Here is a 5784-nt window from a genome sequence, read left to right on the forward strand (position 1 = left end):
ATTCTCCCACTTTATAGCCTCTAATCTGTGTTCTCTGGGCCGAAAACTGGGTCAGAAACAGCCCAGAAATCACTTCCAGCACTTTCTGGTCCGTACAGGTCGCGGAAAAGTGACGTGGCCGCGTCGTCCACGCGACCGTGCGGATTGGGTGTTGGCCAGGTCACGCGTTCGCGTCGCCTGGCGTCAGAGCAACTATGGCAAATTATATATCAAATCGAAGCCCCAGATGTTAGCTTTCCAACGCAACTGGAACGGCATCGTTTGGACCTCTGAAGCTAAAGTTATAGCCGTTTGAGTGCGAAGAGGTCAGGCTGGACAGCTTAGCAGTTTCTCCAACTTCTTGCATTCCTTTCACTTTTGCATGCTTGCTTTCCATCCTCTGAGCCATTCCTGCCTTTATAATATCTGAAAACACTTAACACACATATCAAGGCATCTAATGGTAATAAGAGAGGATTAATAATAAACAAATATAAGATCAAAGAAGCATGTTTTCAATCATAGCATAAAATCAGGAAGGAAAATGTAAAACATGCGAATTGTATGAATAAGTGAGTAAAGAGTTGATAAAAACCACTCAATTGAGCACAAGATATACCATAAAATAGTGGTTTATCAACCTCCCCACACTTAAACAATAGCATGTCCTCATGCTAAGCTCAAGAGAAACTATAAAGAGATGAAGAGGAATGGTGAAATGTATGAAATGCAACCTATGAATGCAACTACATGATAAATGTTTCTACCTACTTGGTTAAGAGTAAATAAGTTCTCCAAGACAAAAATAATTCAAATCTCACTAATTCAAATCATATAAAATAAGGACAGGTAAACTTGTGAGAAGATAGCTCATGAAAGCAGGGAACATAGAATCAAGCATTGAACCCTCACAGGAAATGTATATGCACTTCTAATCTCTCAAGTGTCTAGGGTCAATCACTCTACTCTTCCCTAGTCATGCTTTCTAACACTTTGTTCTTCATCTAACCAATCAACAAAAATTTAATGTACATATGCAAAAATCATGAGGTCATTTTAAGGTTGTAATGGGGTTAAGGGTAAAGGTAAGGAAATATATATGGCTAAGTACCAAGGTAAGGGTGAGGGTATATATATAAGGCTAAGTGAGCTAGTGAAGTGAATCCTTGAGTAGTCTAAGATCTCACCTAACATATACATACTATATAAAAAATTTAAAATTATACTTAGCTTCCCATAATTTTTCCTACTTTTGTATTACATGCTCATGTATCAAATTTAATTTTGAATTTTGTCCCATGTGCATTGATCCTTTTTATTTTGCATTGGGGGTAATATTACTTTTTTTTTTGTTGTATCCCCTTATTTAATATATTTTTTTTTCAATGCACATGGTAATTTAATTATTTTGACTTCACATGAGCATGCTTCCCAAAAATTTTATTTTGAATTATTTCATTCTTTTCAACTTCCTACCCTTTATTTTTATCATCCATGTTCCCAATAGGTTTCCCACACTTAAACAATTACACAACTTCTATCTTAAGCTAACCAAGGATTCAACTTGGGATTTTAAATTTGTTTTTCTTCTTAAGGCTAGTGTTGTGATTTATAGAATAAGATAACCATGTAAATAAGCTCAAATCTCACAGGTTGTGTGTTCTTAGCTATAATTTATGTTCCAATTACAACTTCAAACAAATTTTTAACATAAAAATTTTCAATTTAAATTAGTGAAATTTTTCAAAAATAGGATCTTAAAAGAAATTTATTATTTTAACCAAGTAGTAACTAAATGCACAAAATCATCAAATAAATATGCAATCAAATATGCAGATGCAACAATGAACAAATAAAGAAAATAAGATTATTGGTGTTGAAAAGAAAGTACTAACCCACGGAGATCGGTATCGACCTCCCCACACTTAAAGATTGCACCGAGAACGGTGCATGCTGAGATGTGCAGGTGGACGGGTTGTTCCAACTGAAGCTTTTCTTCAAGATTTTGTAGATGGACTTGTCTGTCTCCCCATGTAAACATCTTCCGCTTCCTTTCTGAGTGGCCATCCTGAAAGAAAAAGGAAAGAAAAGTAACCCAAAAATAAAGATAGAAAGTAAATGAGATATGGGTTGAGTAATGCCAAATGATAATGGTCTCATTTACATGGAAGCTTCAACATGTACGTGAGAAAATGATAGAAGCCATAGCATACCAGTGGTATAAAATTTGTAACATAGGGGAGGAGAGTGTAAGACAATATAAATTCATGTCAATGCAAAATTAATACAAATAACATAAAAGATTAACATTGACTTAAATAGTATTGTCCAACAGTGTAAAACAAGTTACCAAAAGCATGGTGAATACGGTATAGAAAGTATTAAAGTGAACATGCAAGCAACCCTTTAAAAATATAATTGCCAAACAATTTTGTAACAATCCGCAATGACCCAAATAAAATTCCAACACCAATGAAAACAATGCAATGAATGAAAGTATGCAAACAAATTAAAATAAAACAAAAATAAAAATAAGAAGAATGAGAAGGGAAAGAAGGGAAGACGAAGTAAATAAGAAAGGAGAAGAAAAATTAGGATTTGGAGGAGAGAAAGATAAGATATGTGGCAATTTTAGGGTGAGCTGTGCGGCGCATGCGACGCGGCCGCGTAGGGCACACGTTCGCGTGGATGCGCGTTAAGTATGGGCACGCGATCGCGTCAGTCACGCGGTCGTGTGACCCGTGTTGCGCTGCTGGCGCGAGTGCAGCCTCGCTCCAGCACAACTCTCTGTTCGATTCATTTTAATTGCCAAAATTGGGTGACGCGATCACGTGGGTCACGCGATCGCGTGAGTGTGCGTCAGAAAATAATTGACGCGGCCGCGTCGGCAACGCGGTCGAGTGACAAGGATTGTGCTTCCAGCACCAATCCAGCACCACTCTCGCACAATATGGCATTGTGCACCCTTTTACGTCGAAAATGCAGGGCACGTGGCCGAGTGGAGCACGCGGTCGCGTGGGAGGCCATACTTCCCATTCGACGCGGACGTGTCAGCGACGTGGTCGCGTGCGTCGATATGTGCCATTAGCACGCCTCCAGCCACGCTCCAGCGTGACTCTCTATTCATTTTTATTTTTCCTTTCTCTCCAAGCGACGCGGATGCGTCGCTGATGCGATCGCGTCGCGTAGCGGATTTTTTTTTTAATGCATGAACAATGCAGAATGCAGTGATTAATATGAGTGCTATGTATGATTCCAGGTTTACTAAAGTAAAATGAAAAGGAAATAAAAATAAAAACAAATAATGATGAAATAAACTAAAAAAAAAGAAACGACCATACCATGGTGGGTTGTCTCCCACCTAGCACTTTTAGTTAGAGTCCTTAAGTTGGACATTGGAGGAGCTTCCGGTTAGGGTGGCTTATGTTTAAATTCGTCCAAAAATCTCCACCAGTGCTTAGAATGCCAATAGCCTCCGGGGTCCCAAACTAGGCATGTGAAGCTTCTGAACAGCTTCAAACAGATTTTTAGGTTCCCGGGGTGATAAATGTCAGAATAAAGTCCAGGATTCCAAGCCTTGCTTTTAAATCCGCCTCCGTCTTGATCTACCTGTTTCCATCCGGGCGGTTTAAAGAGTAGAATCTTACCATGGTAACCAGACGTTCTCCATGATCCATGCAATTGAGCACGATACCAATCCGTGTACTTCGAGGTGAAGCGTGGAACCTTATTGAACCTTGTGCACCAGCTCTGAGTACGAGCCATTTCCCTCTTACTCTTAAAGCCGCAGAGAGCTCTAAGCTGGCCATCTGTTTCAATTAAACCATATTCAAGTGAATAAGTAAAGTCATAAGTTAAGGATTGTACCCACTTGAAGCTTGTATTAGGTGGTAGTGGCCTTGGGATAGGTGTTTCTGGTGGTTCTGTAAGTTCTACTCCCTTATGCTCTTCTTTGAATTCCTCCACTTCTTTGCAAAGATCTTCAATTGTATCTGTGTCCTGGTCAAAGTCTTCCGTGTCTTCCTCATCACTCAAGTCATAGATTGGAGGTTGAGAGAAATCCACCTCCGCATCATCTTCATATTCACTTGGGAAAGATTCTTCGATTTCAGAGAATTTACTTGCGGATGCAAGTTCATCACCAAAAGAGCTAGACTTGTGAACATCATCATCAAGGGAATTTGCTTCTTGGATTATTCCGTCTGATTCCTCATAAATGACTTGCCTTGGAGATTGTATAGTATCTTCCTTAGCATCAACTGTAGCATCCTAGATAGATTTTTCCTCAATTCTGGATACCCAAGGAAGTTCAGCATCGCCTAGATCTTCAACCAACTCTTCTTCTTGAACAATGACAGCTTCTTCCACTTGTTCTAGTACGAATTCATTCTCTGCCTTGTCCACTGGAGTCTCTAGTATTTCTTTCATGCTACGCTCTTCATCGGGTTGTCGACATGGAGCTGTGGTTGATCCTTGTATATTTGAGCGTTTAGTGGCCCATTGGATTAGTGCGTGCTCCAGTTGTTGAATGGTTGTTTGAAATTTATTTATTGTTTCTTTTAGACGATCTTCTGCTTCGTGGTTTGCTGGACTTAGACATGATACATAGGGAAGTGGTAATGACTGGGAACGATTGGATTGGTATTGGGGTAAGGAAGGATCATATGATGGCGAATGGTGAAGAGAAGCTTGTGAGTGTGGTGGTTCGAGGTTTTGTTGAAAGGACGCTTCGTATGCACAGGGTGGGGCTTGTTGGTAGTTACAAGGTTGTCCACCATGTCTTTCAGCTGGGTATGCGCAGTAGAATGGTCTTTGTCCAGGATATCTCGGAGGGTGTTGCTGCCAAAAGGGTTGATTAGATCCCTTGGTTCCATCCATCCTTGATTGGTCTGACCTTGATGCACATTCCTGTTGTAACTTCTATTTCCTTTAACAATATCAGAACCAAACTCAAAGCGAGAGGGGTGAGAGTTCATAGTAGCAAATAAAGATAAAAAGGAAAAAACGAAAATAAATAAACAAGCAAAAGAAAAATATTTACAATAACCAATAATAAGGCACACGTTAGCAGTTCCCCGACAACGGCGCCATTTTGATGAGAGAACTTTTGCGTGGTCTAGAAATTTGCAGATAAATCCTCGTTGCAAGTATAGTTTATAAACCTTCAAAAGTCCTTTCATACAAACGTTTTGGTTGTCACAAGTAACAAACCCCTTTAAAATTGATAACCGAGTATTTAAACCTCGGGTCGTCTTCTCAAGGAACTGCGAGGAAGTATGTTCTTATGATTGGTTATAAAGGTTGTAATCGGGGTTTAGAAGGTGAAAAGCAAGTGATTTAAATGACAAGTAAAGTAAATGGCAATTAAAAATAAATAAATAACTGTAAAATAACTTTTGGCAAGATAAGGGAATTTAGAGGTCTAACTTAGTTATCTCTCTCAACAATAGTAAAAGTTGAATCTAAACTCCACTTGGTCAACCTTTACCAGGGCAAAGGAAAGTCAAGGGACTAATTAAATTGACCTTTGAATCCTAATTATTTCCTAAGAAAAGGTTGGGATTATTTAGGTTCAGCTCAATTAGCAAGATAACGATTATTAATTACGTTGAGTTTAATAACTGTTGAGTTACTAAATTCTTAATTAGAACCAAAAGGAAAAAAAGTCAAATTGCTGGAATAATAAAAATATCCTTAGATGGGAAGCAATGGCAACTTAATTCAAAGAGAATTATTATAAACTGAAAATACCTCAATTATCATTAAATAAAAATGTCATCAACAGCCAATTGGGCAACATCAATC

The sequence above is a fragment of the Arachis duranensis genome, chromosome 4, assembly GCF_000817695.3.
Source record: "Arachis duranensis cultivar V14167 chromosome 4, aradu.V14167.gnm2.J7QH, whole genome shotgun sequence".
NCBI lineage: Eukaryota > Viridiplantae > Streptophyta > Magnoliopsida > Fabales > Fabaceae > Arachis > Arachis duranensis.